The 19,596-nt window shown below is 40.4% G+C and overlaps 1 long non-coding RNA gene across 1 annotated transcript; it reads right to left on the reverse strand.

Moving 5' to 3' along the window:
• On the reverse strand, positions 1-7,528 carry LOC138980451 (uncharacterized). Its single transcript, XR_011460332.1, has 5 exons — positions 7,045-7,528; positions 6,432-6,523; positions 5,303-5,534; positions 4,621-4,769; positions 1-2,210 (listed from the first exon to the last, which is right to left on the reverse strand). It is a non-coding gene; the product is annotated as an uncharacterized lncRNA (long non-coding RNA).
• Positions 7,529-19,596: the final 12,068 nt, after the last annotated feature.

The raw sequence follows: 19,596 nt of genomic DNA on the forward strand, positions 1-19,596 counted from the left end.
TTCAAGTTTCAATGGGTTTATTACATTTTGGTGTTCACGATAACGCCAGATTTTGATTGGATTTTGTTGAAGTTATCGCAGCGAAATTGCCTGGAATTTCAGCGCGTTTTGCGACGGTCAAAACATCATGTTAAACCATGTTACAGCATGTCTGTAACATGCAAAAATTCCAAGTTTTAATGGCATTAAAGCTTTGGTTTAACGCCAAGTAACATCATGTTATCGTAGACTTAACTTGCAAAACTGCTTGTTTTGGTGGTGTTACAGCTTGCTTGTAATGTGATTAACATCATGTTATCGTAGACTTAACTTGCAAAACTGCTTGTTTTGGTGGTGTTACAGCTTGCTTGTAATGTGATTAACATCATGTTATCGTAGACTTAACTTGCAAAACTGTTTGTTTTGGTGGTGTTACAGCTTGCTTGTAATGTGATTAACATCATGTTATTGCTGGTATAACATGCAAAACCCCATGTTATGTTGGTGTTAAAGCTTGCTCAAATGCCTATTAACTCCATGTTATGTTGGTGTTAAAGCTTGCTCAAATGCCTATTAACACCATTTTAGTTGGTGTAAGGCTTGATTATTAATGTAAAAAAAACACCATGTTATGACGTTCACATAATTGTTTTCCACTGGATGGAATTTTGTGGAAAAGAAAGCATGTTGTTTGGGAATTGTGTGCGGGTTTCATGCTTGGATATTGCACTATGCTGACTTGTCACAGGTCAATTTACATTTAACAATATTAGTTTTCAAATGCATCATCCTTCACACATTATGTAAACATCTTTAACATTAACACTTTGGTTGTAAAATGATTGCACTTTATTCAAACAGGACAAAAACAAAAATGCTGATTCACAATGTACAATAGCAAAGGACTATTTTGAGTGGAGACAGTGTTCATCCACACTATAATTGGATAAGCTAAAATAAATTATTTAAATCGGCGAAGGCCACACGAAATGAAAACACACCATCAGTAAATTACTTCCCTTGTGAGTAAGAGAGTCATACCCATAAGAGCCATGTAAGTTTTAGCCCATGTGAGTGTGTGTTGGGAGGGAGGGGGGGGGGGGGGGGGGGGGCAGATGCCCTGTGAAAACATTGGCCATAGATATATGTGAATTACTTCCCTTGGGTATGAACATTTATGAATGATTAAATGGGTGAAAGAAGGCCACACAAAATGAAAATCAGTAAATAACAAAATCACTTCCCTTGTGAGTAAGAACAGTCATACCATGTTCCAACTTTTTGCTAAAAATTCGTCCACAATGTGACCTTCAAAGTTAAAAAGGGGTAACTGAACTTCATGTTTGGATGTCATGGAGTCCAACATGTCAGTAAATTTTGAAAGCCCTGGATTCATAAACATCTGAAAACTGCTCAACGTCTTTGCATCACGGCACATTAATAAAAGTAAGAGTTAGTAAGACTGGCCTAACTGCTATGGTGAGGCAGTAATAACTCGTTGATGAAGAATTATTTGAATTCTGAATTTCGAACAAACAAATACAGTGTCCTTCCAAACCCCCTTTTCAGGCCTCCAAGAATAAAAAAATAAGCTGGTCTTAAAAAGGAGGAAACCTGCTTAATATGTAGGTAAATGTACAACAGGTTGTGAACAGAAAATCCAAAAATGTAAGGTCTGAAAAGCGGGGAAGTTTGAAAAGGGGGGGAGGGGGGGACCTAAAATGTGACGATCATAACAACCATAATTTATCTAACAAAGTTCATTCTTAAATCTTCTTCAGCGTTTGATTATGGAGAGACGAAATCCTCAGTTCAGATGTGGTCTTAACTCCTTGTCTCCCAGGTACACACAGTCACTATGTACATTGCATCTGTTATCATTCGGCACATATCCGCATCCTGCTTCGCTTAGACGGTTAGCTTCAGTCGCTTAAGTAACGTTGATCTAACGCCAGGATTCTAGCCTGTTGATACAGTTTCTACAATTCTGAGTGACCTGCTGCAGCACAGCTGGTCTCGGCTTAAAAAATCTTGGTCAACATAGATGGGGTACAAAGTGTTAAAATAAAGCGTCCTTCCAAAGTTGATGACAGGTCCCCAGAGTATTCACAAAATTATATGGTACTGGAACTGGAAGCCTTGCACGGCGACGAAAAAGATGTCCACGCCTACATGAAGAAGCATCCTTCACGGCTTCAGCGGAAACAGTCGGCTGGGGATGAGGACAGCACCTATGTAAAAAATATAGACAAGAACAAAAATATATGTCAATGGGAAAACAAAGAAACAAGTAGAGAAGGACACAGTGAAAATGAAAAACACATGTGAATGTACTTATGTTTTAAATCTCCCCCCCCCCCCCCCCCAATTAAGACCAATTATCCAAGATATTTTTCAGTCCTCAAAGGAGAATTTCACTGTTCTCACGGAACCCTGAAGGAAACTGAGCTGTGCTAATATATTATATAACTGCAAACATCCCTCAAATTCAATACAGTAAAACCTGAGTCTAGCGGACCCTTATTGTAACGGCCACCTGCTACATACGGACAGTTTATCATGGCACGAACACGATTTCAACAATAACTAACCTTTAACGGGCGGACACCTGCCACTTACGGACGCGATTTTTCGGACCGTAGGAAGTGTAAACACTGTCACAAATGGACACAACGTACATAAAAACGCAACTTCCAAAACTCGACTGTTATGCAGACAGTGCTCGACAGCCGTAGCACAAATGGTTGTTGATTGGTTGTCCTGTCCCTTTTCTGACCAATAAGTGGCTTGTTTAGATGGAGACCCACTTTCGCTCACTCACTTTCGCTTCGCTCACTTTCGCTTCGCTCACTTTCGCTTTTCTGCATTGTGGATACAGTCACAACCAAAAGCAACAGTAGACTACTGTGTTTGAAAATGGAATCTCCAGCAGGAAAAAGAAAAGCGTTGACTTTAGAGCAGCGTGTCGCTGCCTTGAAAAAACTAGATAGCGGCCAATCATGCCGAGATGTGGCGAAGGAGATGGGATGTGGTAAAACACAGATCGCGAGGATCAAATCGGAAAAAGAAGACGTGATGATCTCTCTCTCTTTGTAAGCAATCGTTCGAAGGAAACAATAGTTAACACAGCTAAATTTTTGTTCCATGCATTTATGCTGAGACTAGAAAAACTGAATGAAACAAGAGCTGACCCAATTTGGTCGAGACACACTGCGGAATTTCCCGTTGAATGACTGATGAAGAGTCAGCTATTTTTAGCTTTGTGACGTCCGACTTGCGTAAGTTTGAATGCACAGTGTGTGTAGGGAACGGGGTAGGGGGGGGGGGGGGGGGGGGGATGTTGTTATTTGCTACATGTATCATTTGTTTACTCACATTTTCAGTGAGTCTCATGTTCAATCCAATAAATACATACTACAGGACTGACAAAAAGTGTCTTGTTCATTTTACGTGCTCTTTGTAAAATATTGCCCCGGCCCCTCCACCTGTGAAGAAGGGACACCTGTCTAATAGGGACACTTACCATTCCCAAAGGGTGTCCGTTAGAGACAGGTTTTACTGTATTGCAAGCCACTATACATTCCTCATAAAGGCACTTCATGCTCACGTGTGAAAACTAACATAAGTTTACAAGTGTGTATCTACTTATAATAATAATAATAATAACGGGCATTTATAAAGCGCCTTATCAGAAGTTCAAAGCGCGTGACAACAATATGTGTATAAAAAATTCATACAATCACTGTCAGATTCAAACAACACATCATGCACATCTCACATCCCCAGACTCTATGCTAAGGCCCAAAAAAAAGAAGTCTGTTTACGGTATCCCGACCGACCCTATTTTTTTGCGCGACCCTAGACTTTTTTTTGGCATTTGGGAAAAAAAGAGAAAAAATCAAAATTTTAAAACAAAGTTTGTTTTTTGGCAAAATAATTTGATAATGTTTTTTGGAGAAAAAAAAAATCCCGACCTACCGACCCTATTTTTTGTGCCGATGTTACCGTAAACAGACTATTTTTTTTGTTTGGCCTGAGGAACTATCCGTAATGTTGTTGGAACAAGTGAGTTTTCAAATTGGACTTAAAAGATTAAATGTATGGAGAGTGACGTAATAGAAAGGGGAGTGAATTCCATAACTGAGGGCCATGATATGAAAACGTGCGGAAGCCATGAGCCTTGCGCTTAAAGCAACCTTGACGGAGAAGTCGAGCATCAGCAGAAGAACGAAGGGTGCGAGAGGGAGTGTAGAGGGAGACCAGTTCCGAAAGATAGGCAGGTGCCGATTCAGAGATGATCTTGTAGCAGAAGCAGGCAGCTTTATACCTAATACGTTGAGACACAGGAAGCCAGTGAAGTTCTTTCATGAGAGGAGTGCTGCAGAGTGTTGTACTTTTTGCAAGGGTTGGAGAGTGGAGTCAGGGCAGCCTATGAGAAGGGATTTGCTGTAATCTAATCTACACAGAATGCAGGATGTAACGAGAGTTTTAGTGGCATCAACAGTCAGAAATGTTCTTGTGGAACCTATTCTTCTAGTTCTAATGTAGTACCTGTTTGTAGTGAACTCACCAGCAGGAGTATTGCATACATAATTACGCATTACTGAATTAAAGTAACTATTTTCAAAGCTTCTCGCTTACCTTGGAATAGTGTCAAGCAGCTTATGTTGTGTCTAGATCAGCCATCAGATCTTCACACTCAGCCTGCACTTGCTGAAAACTGGACATGCCTGTATCTCAATCAAGCTGTTGTTGCGGAGACAACGGAACCATGCTCAAGTCGGGTCCAACTGAAATAAAAGCATATTGTTAGCTGATAAATGATTTGATCAAGCAAAACCATGCGGTATTTTTTTAATAAAATATTTTGTATACCCCGCTAATGCAAAAATAATGTACTTATTTACTATTAGCATTAATTTTAGCTGGTCATTCAAACCAGAGCTTGTTCTAGAACTCCACAAGAACAACCATGGCAGTTGGCAATGGCACTGGCAGAATACAGATCAAAACAATATTAGTATTAGCCTCACCAAGGGTTGACTTCCCATCAAAATGAATGACGGACTGAATCAAACTTCAGAGACATTACAATTTTTCACAACGATTTTTTCAGCAAACAGCCATGTTTACCTGTACAAATGTATCAGTGATATCACTGTGAGTATGACAGTATGACAGTGTGGTAAGCTTACCGACGATTCGTTCAGTATAGTCTTTCTATGTAAGTAGTGGTCCAGTGAACGATACCTTCCGCCTGTGGTTCGAGACAGAGATTAAGTTGAAACTTAATTCGAGAAGCCAAACACTGACGAATACTTACGTATTTTGAGCAAAACCCACGCACGTCGACCACAAGTTGATGTCTGCTGGAGTACGTAATCATAACGTAGAGGACAACAGTTTCACTTGGCTGGCTTCGGTTATTCCCACCTGTATCTGTTCCTTGCTGTTCTCCAAGAGACACCATGGTGCAGCAAGCTGAAGGGTGTCCTGTCGTATTTCCTCGAAGTTGTAGTAGGCAACCAGGCAGCAGGAGGTGGGGGGCGACTGACCTGCAGCAGAATTCAAATCAATTAGTCAAGTCACTATGACATATCTTTATTGTTATCGCCACACGACGGGCGCTGTGGCGGGGTGGTAAGACGTCGGCCTCGTAATCGGAAGGTCGAGGGTTCGAATCCCGGCCACGGCCGCCTGGTGGGTTAAGAGTGGAGATTTTTCCGATCTCCCAGGTCAACTTGTGTGCAGACCTGCTAGGGACTTATCCCCTTTTGTGTGTACACGCAACCACAAGACCAAGTGCGCACGGAAAAGATCCTGTAATCCATGTCAGAGTTCGGTGGGTTATGGAAACACGAAAATACCCAGCATGCTTCCTCCGAAAGCGGCGTGTGGCTGCCTAAATGGCGGGGTAAAAACGGTCATACACGTAAAAACACAAGTGTACATGGGAGTTTCAGCCCACGAACGCAGAAGAAGAAGTTATCGCCACACCAACCCTAAATTTTTCCTACCATACTGTATTTGTTATCCGAGAGAGAAAAAATCCATGTTGCAGACTCAACTGGAAAAATTCCCTTCTCCATCATCTAGTGGACAGAGCTCACATGATTTCAAACAAATCTTTTTTTAAAGTCACATACTTTGTGCGACAGTGTTAGTTTACTGTAACTGTAATTTATAAATAGCAAATTAAAAAATATCACTTATAAATCAGATAATCAGCTAAATGCCTGGCAGATGACCCTCATTCAAAGTGAGTCGTGGCTAAACCATGAAACTAGAAAAACAGGTTATACCACAATATAAATCTGACAGTGGACAAAAACTGAGAAAACACCCAGTATACATGTACCGGTACTCACAAAAGAGTTACAAGTAGCATATTATCACTATCAGTATCACTAATAGCATACTATACTGGGCAAATAACAGCAATTTTTACTCACTGGGGGTTTCCTGGCTGGAGTCTTTGGTGTTTCTACTGACTTCTGTAGCACATGGTTGGTTGGCAAACTTCCTGGAATGAGTGCTCGCTTGCCTGTAGGCCCAGCAAAAAAACATGCAAAGAAAATGTTCAAAATGCTGAGTCGAAATTATAAGTTAAATTAACTAAACAGACCTATACATTTAGATCTATTGAAATAGAAACAAGAATTAGTAAAACACACTACAGTACTGCAAATCTGTCAAGAATGAACAAGACTGACTCAGTGACCGAGTAAAACAACAAAAGAAATCTAAGTTCTAACCCAGAAGTTTACTAGAATATATATTCAAAAACACATTATCACAAGAACAAAGAGTGGTTTTTTCCCCATTACCTAATAATTATAGCTCAGAATTACGCCTTTGTCAATGTATGATTCAGAATACGATTGTGTTATTTTTTGTCTGCGAGCTGTAAAAGTACTAGTTACTACTAGTACTAAGCCTCATACTGATTGATTGATTGATTGATACTACTAGAACTTCGTCACTTGAAGCATTACAAGCAAAACAACACAGCACAGACAATCAGATGAAAGCTTATTTTCGCTGTATTAGTAGTTTTTTACGTACCGTATTTGAAGCATGTTTCTTTGAAATGTCGGGAACATATCCTCGCATTCTTCGGGTTGAAAAGCTTGTCAGCACGGTTGATTTTGTGTATAAGAGCAGCTCTCCATTCGGCATCCGCTTTTCCGTTTGGTATACCATGGAAAGTTATAAGCGTTGAAGATCTTAGTGAGCTCACGCTGCATCCAGGCATACAACAATTTGCACCGGGCATCTTGAAATCATGGTTCACTTCTCTGGCATCATCGAAAAATGGCGAAACGGAAGTGACTTTTTTCGGAATGCAGCTTTCTTCCGGTTGTCAGCACTTACCGCGAGCGCAGCGAGTTGGCGATTGATCCAGTCAATACACAACTATGCGCCGGCATAGACCACTGATCTAACAAGAAAAATGTTCATTCAAAATGAACAGCGTCGATGCAATGTCCACCAAAGATTTATTTTGGGAAGTGTTAAAGGTTAGGGTCAAAAGTTAATGAATTGCATGTTGTGCTGGATAGTATAAATTGTTTATTTCAGTCAATGCTTGCTATGAATTGATCAAACAGCCACAAGAAAAAAAAAACTTTTTAATTAAAAAATAGAGCTTGTTTGAAACAGGTAGAAAGGAAGAGTTGATATTGCAATATCTGTACGTGGGAATGTGGTGAAAAAGAGTGCTAAAAGTAGTAAGTCAGTCTCAGATCCATTTCAAATATTTATTGCAGAAAAACAAAATACAAATTACAAACAAGTCGCGTAAGGCGAAAATACAACATTTAGTCAAGTAGCTGTCTAACTCACAGAATGAAACTGAACGCAATGTAAACGCAGCAAGACCGTATACTCGTAGTCCACCGCTCACGGCATGGGCAGTGAAATTGACAAGAAGAGCGGGGTAGTAGTTGCGCTGGGAAGGATAGCACGCTTTTCTGTACCTCTCTTCGTTTTAACTTTCTGAGCGTGTTTTTAATCGAAACATATCATATCTATATGTTTTTGGAATCAGGAACCGACAAGGAATAAGATGAAAGTGTTTTTAAATTGATTTGGAAAATTTAATTTTGATAATACTTTTTATATATTTAATTTTCAGAGCTTGTTTTTAATCCGAATATAACATATTTATATGTTTTTGGAATCAGCAAATGATGGAGAATAAGATAAACGTAAATTTGGATCGTTTTAGAAAGAAATACTTTTTTTTACAATTTTCAGATTTTTAATGACCAGAGTCATCAATTAATTTTTAAGCCACCAAGCTGAAATGCAATACCGAAGTCCGGGCTTTGTCGAAGACTACTTGATCAAAATTTCCACCAATTTGGTTGAAAAAATGAGAGCGTGACAGTGCCGCCTCAACTTTCACGAAAAGCCGGATATGACGTCATCAAAGACATTTATCAAAAAAATGAAAAAAACGTTCGGGGATATCATACCCAGGAACTCTCATGTCAAATTTCATAAAGATCGGTCCAGTAGTTTGGTCTGAATCGCTCTACACGCACGCACACACGCACGCACACACGCACACACATACACCACGACCCTCGTTTCGATTCCCCCTCGATGTTAAAACATTTAGTCAAAACTTGACTAAATGTAACAAGTCGCGTAAGGCGAAAATACAACATTCAGTCAAGTAGCTGTCGAACTCACAGAATGAAACTGAACGCAATGCCATTTTTCAGCAAGACCGTATACTCGTAGCGTCAGTCGACCGCTCATGGCAAAGGCTGTGAAATTGACAAGAAGAGCGGGGTAGTAGTTGCGCTAAGAAGGATAGCACGCTTTTCTGTACCTCTCTTTGTTTTAACTGTCTGAGCGTGTTTTTAATCGAAACATATCATATCTATATGTTTTTGGAATCAGGAACCGACAAGGAATAAGCTGAAAGTGTTTTTAAATTGATTTGGACAATTTAATTTTGATAATAATTTTTATATATTTAATTTTCAGAGCTTGTTTTTAATCCAAATATAACATATTTATATGTTTTTGGAATCAGAAAATGATGGAGAATAAGATGAACGTAAATTTGGATCGTTTTATAAATTTTTTGTTTTTTGTTTACAATTTTCCGATTTTTAATGACCAAAGTCATTACTAAGCCACCAAGCTGAAATGCAATACCGAAGTCCGGGCTTCGTCGAAGATTACTTGACCAAAATTTAAGTTGAAAAATGAAGGCGTGACAGTGCCGCCTCAACTTTCACGAAAATCCGGATATGACGTCATCAAAGACATTTATCAAAAAAATGAAAAAACGTTCGGGGATATCAATCCCAGGAACTCTCATGTAAAATTTCATAAAGATTGGTCCAGTAGTTTGGTCTGAATCGCTCTACACACACAGACAGACAGACAGACAGACAGACAGACAGACAGACACACACACACACACACACACACACACACACATACACCACGACCCTCGTCTCGATTCCCCCCTCTATGTTAAAACATTTAGTCAAAACTTGACTAAATGTAAAAAACACAGAACCATTACCAGGTGTCATAGGAATGTTTGAAAACAATAGTTTTAATTTTACACTGTAAATACAGGAATCAGAATTAAACACCTCAAATTGGCACATGCATAATGAATCACCTGGAATTGCAACAGGGAGATACTGAAGTAATTGGAAACAAACATCTGAAATTGACAGAGAAACAATTGAAAATATAGTACCAGTTGACATGAGCGAACAATATTTTAATGGAAGTGCAATTTTAGCACGAAGCATCCGCAGGAGAATGCACTAACAATTACATAGTGCCACAAAATGTGTACGGACATTTCACAACTGTGCATTATTAGCACAGAACACATACATGGGGGCGCACAAAACATTATTGTGACAATAATTTACACGAAACATTTCACATAAGTACATTTTTATGCATGGTGCATCTACTACAGGAGGGTGCTCCAACAATGATGCATAGTGCCAATAACATTTAGCGCAAACTTTTCACAACAGTGCATTATTACCACAAAGCGCATACAGCGATTATATAGTAGCAAGTTGCACTAAACATTTGAACAAAATGCATTTTGTTCAAATGTTAACAGCACAGCACCAAGTTTTGCATAAGTGCACAACAGCACTGACCATTTCACAAAAGTGCATAACAGCTGTGACAATTTTACAAAAGTGCATTGACCATTTCAGGCAGATGGCTAACATGCAGATTTCGCTTTTGTCTGTCTTTCTTTGAAAAGTAGGCATGTTCAAGATCGATGAAGTCATGAGCAATTGGGTTAGATGACAGAAAAGATTCAAAAACGTCAGATTCAGTGTTTTGGGCACTGTTGAACAGGAACATTCTCTCCTGTTCAACAAATGTGGGTTCAATTCAAAAGCAACATTGTCACAGATAGGCTAGTGTTACATTTCTGTAAAGTTTCAAAAACATCTTCCATGTGTTGGTTACTGTTGAATAGAGGCATATTTTCCTGTTCAAAAAATTCTGACACAAATTTTCGTAGTTGTGGGTTAAGGTTCGATCTATACCGTCATTCAAACGAGTCGTAGAACCGTCATTGTCACAGATAGTGTTACATTTCTGTTTTACATTCAAACGAGTCGTAGATCAGCCATATCCTTGCCTCTGATCCATGTGTGTGAGGGGAAGTACGTAGCCAAAGGGTCAGTTCTGTTCAAGAGGCAATGATCTGGTGACAGAGGAACAATATTTCAATTCCGTCTGAAGCTCTTCCCGGTTTCTGGAACCATTTTGAAGAGCAGTTATGCTGGTTTTGAGTCGGAGAGAATCACGACTCTTGTTGGAGGTCGAGGGGGGGTCATTGATATAGTGGCATGCTCTTAAGATAACGTAGCCAGCATTTCTGCAGTGAAAATGGACACATCCTTGTTGAGTTTAATTTTTTAAAACTTATTTTGAGGTCAGGAATGACAAAAGCACAGTCAGCTTGGTCATCATTTTTTTGGAGCCGTCAGTAAATATTTGTAGGTGATCTTTGTTATTGTTTGAGATTATTTCTTTTACTATTGATGAGACAAGTACAGGGTTATCTTTTTTTGTTACACCCAGATCATGATCAGGGATGATAATGGGGGATTACATGAACCAAAATGGGAAGGGGTGAATGGGAATGTGGGCCATCCTACCTGGGTTTACCCCCACTTTCTTGAAATATCGGTTGAACATATAGTCTGCTAGTGGGATCGTTGCTTCGTGTATTTTGGGTGTTTTTCTTTTTACATTTAGTCAAGTTTTGACTAAATGTTTTAACATAGAGGGGGAATCGAAACGAGGGTCGTGGTGTATGTGTGTCTGTCTGTCTGTGCGTGTGTGTGTGTAGAGCGATTCAGACCAAACTACTGGACCGATCTTTATGAAATTTGACATGAGAGTTCCTGGGTATGAAATCCCCGAAAATTTTTTCATTTTTTTGATAAATGTCTTTGATGACGTCATATCCGGCTTTTCGTGAAAGTTGAGGCGGCACTGTCACGCCCTCATTTTTCAACCAAATTGGTTGAAATTTTGGTCAAGTAATTTTTGACGAAGCCCGGACTTCGGTATTGCATTTCAGCGTGGTGGCTTCAAAATTAATTAATGACTTTGGTCATTAAAAATCTGAAAAAGCTGTAAAAATTTTTTTTTTATAAAACGATCCAAATTTACGTTCATCTTATTCTCCATCATTTTCTGATTCCAAAAACATATAAATATGTTATATTTGGATTAAAAACAAGCTCTGAAAATTAAATATATAAAAATTATTATCAAAATTAAATTGTCGAAATCAATTTAAAAACACTTTCATCTTATTCCTTGTCGGTTCCTGATTCCAAAAACATATAGATATATGTTTCGATTAAAAACACGCTCAGAAAGTTAAAACAAAGAGAGGTACAGAAAAGCGTGCTATCCTTCTTAGCGCAACTACTACCCCGCTCTTCTTGTCAATTTCACTGCCTTTGCCATGAGCGGTGGACTGACGATGCTACGAGTATACGGTCTTGCTGAAAAATGGCATTGCGTTCAGTTTCATTCTGTGAGTTCGACAGCTACTTGACTGAATGTTGTATTTTCGCCTTACGCGACTTGTTAGGTTTTGGTAAGAGGCCGAGGTTATTGTGTCGAACTCAGCTGTGAGCTCTTCGTTCACAGCATTGTCAAAAGTACTTGCTCTTGATACGTACTGGGCCGACTTTAGTCTTCTGTCTTCATCGAGGGGCAGCCAGCCAGCCTCTTGATACACTAGTTTGTTTATGGAGTCTTTTGGGAGATCAAAGATGAGTTAGAGTGCAGCCATTTAGGCTCTTAGGCACAATAATAGCAAACTAAAGAAGGGGAAGGAAAACGAAAGGGAGGGTAAAAACCACGCACTTCTTTACTCAAACTTCATAAAACCGACTGTAAAACTAACACCGGCTATTCTCCTTTCTCAATCATTATCAAAATCGATCCTAAAACAAAACAAGTCGCGTAAGGCGAAAATACAACATTTAGTCAAGCTGTCGAACTCACAGAATGAAACTGAACGCAATGCAATTTTTCAGCAAGACCGTATACTCGTAGCATCGCTCGTGGCAAAGGCAGTGGAATTGACAAGAAGAGCGGGGTAGTAGTTGCGCTGAGAAGAATGGCACGCTTTTCTGTACCTCTCTTCGTTTTAACTTTCTGAGCGTGTTTTTAATGCAAACATATCATATCTATATGTTTTTGGAATCAGGAACCGACAAGGAATAAGATGAAAGTGTTTTTAAATTGATTTCGAAAACTTAATTTTGATAAAAAAATAAAAAAAATTATTTATATGTTTTTGAAATCAGAAAATGATGAAGAATAAGATGAACGTACATTTGGATCGTTTTCTACATTTTTTTCTACAATTTTTAGATTTTTAATGACATTCTTCTTCTACGTTCCCGGCCATACATCTAGATGTCCAGTCCAGTGTTGAGTGCAAATCCTGCAGTCAGCCGCAGTGATGCCGCTGTCCCCCATAAGTCATTAATTAATTTTTAAGCCACCAAGCTGAAATGCAATACCGAGGTCCGGCCTTTGTCGAAGATTGCTTGGCCAAAATTTCAATCAATTTGATTGAAAAATGAGGGTGTGACAGTGTCGCCTCAACTTTTACAAAAAGCCGGATATAACGTCATCAAAGGTATTTTTTTTAAAAGAGAAAAAAATGTTCGGGGATATCATTCCCAGGAACGCTCATGTAAAATTTCATAAAGATCGGTCTGGTAGTTTGGTCTGAATCGCTCTACACACACACACACACACACACACGCACACACACACACACACACATACACACACACATACACCACGACACTCGTCTCGATTCCCCCGGCTCTATGTTAAAACATTTAGTCAAAACTTGACTAAATGTAAAGAGACATTATGTATTGCATCTAAACACGAGGTGAGTAAAACATTAGCAGAAAAGGTAGAGCAAGAGAAATCCCAAAACTCAAATTCGAGTCAATTCAGTTTGTACTGTACGTACTACAAGTTGAGAAATTTGCAAGTCCAGTCAGTAGCCACCCGGACGGATGTTTCGGGGAGGGGGGTGGGTGGGGGGAAGTAGAACAAAGGCCTATCTGTGGTCAGCAACACATGGGAAAACGATTAACTCGGCTAGGGCCCCAAGCAAAAGTGTTGCATGGCAATACAGAAGGAAACTACGATCTGGTTCCACTAAAATTGTGAGCTTAGAACTGACCTACTTTCTCTGCTCAACGTACGGGCATTCGGGTAATGCATAGCCTACTCTCCTGTACACCTGACAAGGCTCATATAGAGAAAATAAGAGATACCCCCCAAAAATGTATATGCACTGCATGTTTTTTTACATTTATAAACTGATGATCAGTGTGTGTATTTGTGTGTTCCGTTTTGTGTGCGTGTGTATGTGTGTGTGTGTCAGTTCAAGGGGTGTGTGTGTGTGTGTGTGTGTCACTGTGTGCCCGTGTGTGTGTGTATGTGTGACGGTCAGTCAGTCAGTGTCAGTCACAGTGTGTGTGTGTGTGTGTGTGTGCATGTGTGTGTGCCGTGTGCAGTGACGGTGTGAATGTGTGTGTGTGTATGTGTGTGTGTGTGTGTGAGTGACCGTGCTGAGAGAGAAACTAGAGAGAGAGAGGGAGCCGATAATCGTCTGATTCTGCAGACTCGCCGAGAGGCGGCCGGGGTTCGGCACCAGGCTGATTAAAACGCAGAATAATCCATCAAAACAACACTCTAACATCAAGTTTTAGAAACCAGAAAAACTTATCGTAACTCCATAGGTTTTGTGGTGTTTTGCGCACTGCTGAAACGCGTTTAACACGACGTGAATCGCCGTGCGTTAACGTAGCGAAAACGTCCAAAACGCAGACACCAAAACTCGATGTTTTACCGTGTTTTGCACCCTGCTAAAATCCCAGGGATTTTATTGCGTTACGGCAGTTTTTCTAACTTGATGTGAATCGCACAGGTATAATGCCACAAAATTCAGTTGATTAACTTCATGTTTCATGTTATATGCCACGTTATAGTGCCAAAACGTGACTTTTCGCCCAGTGTTTTCCACGTTACGTTCAGCTGAAAAAGTAGTCATGAGATTAGTTAGTGTCGCTGGTTTTCCATGTTACGTTCAGCTGTAAAAGTAGTCATGAGATTAGTGTCGCTGGTTTTCCACGTTACGTTCAGCTGAAAAAGTAGTCATGAGATAAGTGTCGCTGGTTTTCCACGTTACGTTCAGCTGTAAAAGTAGTCATGAGATTAGTGTGGCTGGTTTTTTACGTTACGTTGAGCTGAAAAGGTAGTCATGAGATTAGTGACGCTGGTTTTCCACGCAGTGAGACTAGCCAGCTCAGTATTTTGTTTGTTTGCTTAACGCCCAGCCGACCACGAAGGGCCATATCAGGGCGGTGCTGCTTTGACATATAACGTGCGCCACACACAAGACAGAAGTCGCAGCACAGGCTTCATGTCTCACCCAGTCACATTATTCTGACACCGGACCAACCCCAACTCAGTATACTGAATGGGAAAATATTAGGTCATGTCCAAGAGAAAGGGACGGTTGGACTTAATTGCTGGACCTATTGGTATGTTATGACACGCAGCTCCAGAACAGCGCCAAGCCGGAGGACGTTGACCATCTCCTGGGATCCATCTCCAGTTGTTTCACTGACATCAAGAACTGGATGACTGAGAACAAGTTGAAGCTGAACAGTGAAAAGACGGAGGCCCTTCTCGTTGGAACGCGACAGAAGACTGCTTCCCTCACTGTGACCGACCTCCAGCTGGATGACGCGACTGTTCCATTCTCCCCTGCTGTCAAGAGCCTTGGCGTCTTTCTCGACTCCACTCTCTCCATGCAGACACACATCTCCTTCATCATCAAGACCTGCTTTTTCCACCTACGACGCATCGCCTCCATCCGTCGCTACCTCACCCACGACGCCTGTGTCAAGCTGGTTGTCTCCCTCATCTTCAGTCGTCTGGACTACTGCAACTCCCTTCTGGCTGGCCTCCCTGCTTCATCCATTCATGGCCTACAACGAGTCCAGAACGCAGCTGCCAGGCTGACGTTGAGGAAGACGAAGCGAGACCACATCACCCCCCTACTTCGCTCCTTGCACTGGCTCCCTGTCAACACCCGAATCTCCTACAAACTGATTCACTCTGTCCACTCTGGTCTACAAGTGTCTCAACGACTCTGCTCCCGAGTACCTTCAATCCTCCCTGGACCTGTACACCCAGCCCTCCGACCGTCCCCTTCGTTCTGCTGCTGACCCACTCCGCCTTCACATCCCTCGCTCGAAACTCGCATCTGCTGGTCAGCGTGCATTCCCCTCCGCGGGCCCCTCCGTCTGGAACTCCCTGCCGCTTGAGCTTCGCCAGAGCCCCTCTCTTGACGCGTTCAAGAGTAGGTTGAAGACTCAGTTCGTCCCGTAGCTGGCTGCGACTTTCATGTTCGAAGTGATGTGTTGTGCCCCAAAAGACATTCTTGTGCTGTGCTCTGTGAGAGGTGTTTTCTTCGTGTTTAATACTATTTTGTTTGGACCCAGCTATTGATGTGTACATTGTTGTTAAACAGTTGTATGTTTATCAGGGTTTGCTAGTGTGTGATTGGGTTCGTGTCCGTCTGTAGATGTTAGTTTCTTTGTTAGTCCTGTGTTGACAACTCTTCGACAAGCCCTTAGAACTGTACCCACGGAATACGCGCTATATAAGCTTCCTATTGATTGATGATACGATGATGTAATGCTTGAATGCAGAGAAGAAAGAAGCATGGAAGCCTCTGCATTGACTAGTCTGTGCAATGAACAATTAATACGTGCGTGTGCGAGTCTGTGGGACCGTGAACACTACAGGACTCAAACACTACTCCTTGTATGGAATGGAAGGGTTACACTTGTCTTCTGTCTTCATCATTTCTATCAGCCGATAAATGCACTTTTTTTCTTTACAGTCGTTAAGTTTCCCTTGGGAGTTCTCCTAACGAGAATGTTGTGCCATCGGAGTTCCTCCCCTTTTTGTGCAACATGAAATCGTCTTGCGGCTGTTGTTGTTTTGTGTGCGTGTGTGCGTGTGTGTGCGTGTGTATGCGTGTGTGTGTGTGTGCGTGTGTGTGTGTGCGTGTGTGTGTGTGTGTGTGTGTGTGTGTGTTTAATCGAGCAAAGTAGCGTTGCGACCTTTGCTGCTTAGCTAATGGCTCAGTGGCTGTCCACAGGGATTCGAACCCACGCTGATAGCAACGAACTCGTTTTAAAGCAAGCGCCCTATCGACTCATGTACGTCCCCGCCTAGGCATGCGACTGTACATGATAGGTAATATTTGGATTTTGAGGTACAGACAGGAATTGGTGTGAGTTTTTATCTTTCACACGTCAGTTGTCTTAACGAGCATTCTCAGATTGACATCAACTTCGAACGAGTAGGGGAAGGGCTCCTAATATGGACCGGCTCCTAATATGGACCACCTCCTGTTCTGACAAACTAATGGCGCTAGAGCGCTCCAAAAAATTTCGTTCGTTGTATTCACCCTCTCTGGATAAATTGCACATGTCAAAACAGTTTTAGAAACATAAACCTCAAACCCGTTAGGCTTTTTCTCTTTTTTTCACTTTTGGCAGCGTTCACTCTAAATTTGCCAACTAAAACGGCCTCGTTTCTGTCCACAGCCAAAGCTGTTATCACACAAAAATTGTTATATTTGACAGCTAAGACCGTATTTGTTACATTTTAGCAGTGTTGACCCCGAGTTTCTACTGCAAACAAAAATAATAGCAACATATCAAAGTATGTATGTGTCCCCTAATATGGACCGCCTTAAAAAAATCGAAGAAAATCAAATCTAAAGGCTATTTTCATTAATTTATTCAGAAGCTTGCTGAAAAAAACGTAACTAGCCCTCGAAATTTCAAAAAAATATATCAAATTGTCTCATTTTTGTGGTATAGTTGATAATTTCACTTATTTTCGCTCTGTTTTTAATAAGCTTCTTTAGTTTCCTGGTGTGTTTCAAATTATGCTCTCATCAACCCAAAACAGATAAATCTAAAGCATATTTTAATTAGTCTGACTTGCACAGTAAGTTTTATCATGTTATTTTGAAGTATAGGGTCCTTTTTACAGTAATTCGCGAAGGCCTCTTCACCGGTCCATATTGGGCGCCCAGGCTCCTAATATGGACCATTTGTAATTTTGTCTGTATTTAATTTTTGCTGAATGCCTATCAAAGCTAATTCACTCTAATTAGGCCTAACAGTTAACCTAAGAGAGAAGGACTACCAAACACAAAATGAAACTTCTTCGCAAGGAAACAAGCTAGTTATCAGCAAAAAACAAAAAGTGGTCCATATTAGGAGCCCTTCCCATACTACAAAAGTCTTACATTTGTTTGTACTACATTACACTAGTTGATGTGTCAAACTGATTTTTTTCTCCTGTAAAACCCACACACACACACACACACACACACACACACACACACACACACACACACACACACACACACACACACACACACACACACACACACACACACACACACACACACACACACACACAATACAAGTTTAGCTACTTATCATGTTGTACTGAGACTCGTGACTTACACCTTTCAAGGTAATACCAAGCCGTCCCCTGATTTTGGTCATCGTCATTTTTATATTTAGTCAAGTTTTGACTAAATATTTTAACATCGAGGGGGAATCGAAACGAGGGTCGTGGTGTATGTGCGTGTGTGTGTGTGTCTGTGTGTCTGTGTGTGTGTGTGTGTGTGTGTAGAGCGATTCAGACTAAACTACTGGACCGATCTTTATGAAATTTGACATGAGAGTTCCTGGGTATGAAATCCCCGAACGTTTTTTTCATTTTTTTGATAAATGTCTTTGATGACGTCATATCCGGCTTTTCGTGAAAGTTGAGGCGGCACTGTCACGCCCTCATTTTTCAACCAAATTGGTTGAAATTTTGGTCAAGTAATCTTCGACGAAGCCCGGGGTTCGGTATTGCATTTCAGCTTGGTGGCTTAAAAATTAATTAATGACTTTGGTCATTAAAAATCTGAAAATTGTAAAAAAAAATAAAAATTTATAAAACGATCCACATTTACGTTTATCTTATTCTCCATCATTTGCTGATTCCAAAAACATATAAATATGTTATATTCGGATTAAAAACAAGCTCTGAAAATTAAATATATAAAAATTATTATCAAAATTAAATTGTCCAAATCAATTTAAAAACACTTTCATCTTATTCCTTGTCGGTTCCTGATTCCAAAAACATATAGATATGATATGTTTGGATTAAAAACACGCTCAGAAAGTTAAAACAAAGAGAGGTACAGAAAAGCGTGCTATCCTTCTTAGCGCAACTACTACCCCGCTCTTCTTGTCAATTTCACTGCCTTTGCCGTGAGCGGTGGACTGACGATGCTACGAGTATACGGTCTTGCTGAAAAATGGCAGCTACTTGACTAAATATTGTATTTTCGCCTTACGCGACTTGTTTTATCTGCTGCATGCTTTCATGCCAAACAACAGTCCAACGACAAAGAAAGAACAAGTCGCGTAAGGCGAAAATACAATATTTAGTCAAGTAGCTGTCGAACTCACAGAATGAAACTGAACGCAATGCAACGCAGCAAGACCGTAGCATCGTCAGTCCACCGCGCACGGCAAAGGCAGTGAAATTGACAAGAAGAGCGGGGTAGTACTTGCGCTGAGAAGGATAGCACGCTTTTCTGTACCTCTCTTCGTTTTAACTTTCTGAGCGTGTTTTTAATCCAAACATATCATATGTATATGTTTTTGGAATCAGAAACCGACAAGGAATAAGATGAAAGTGTTTTTAAATTGATTTCGAAAAAAAAATTTGATAATAATGTTTATATATTTAATTTTCAGAGCTTGTTTTTAATCCGAATATAACATATTTATATGTTTTTGGAATCAGCAAATGATGGAGAATAAGATAAACGTAAATTTGGATCGTTTTATACATTTTTATTGTTTTTTACAATTTTCAGATTTTTAATGACCAAAGTCATTAACTAATTTTTAAGCCACCAAGCTGAAATGCAATACCGAA

Source organism: Littorina saxatilis, linkage group LG11 (assembly GCF_037325665.1).
Source record: "Littorina saxatilis isolate snail1 linkage group LG11, US_GU_Lsax_2.0, whole genome shotgun sequence".
Classification (NCBI taxonomy): Eukaryota; Metazoa; Mollusca; class Gastropoda; order Littorinimorpha; family Littorinidae; genus Littorina; species Littorina saxatilis.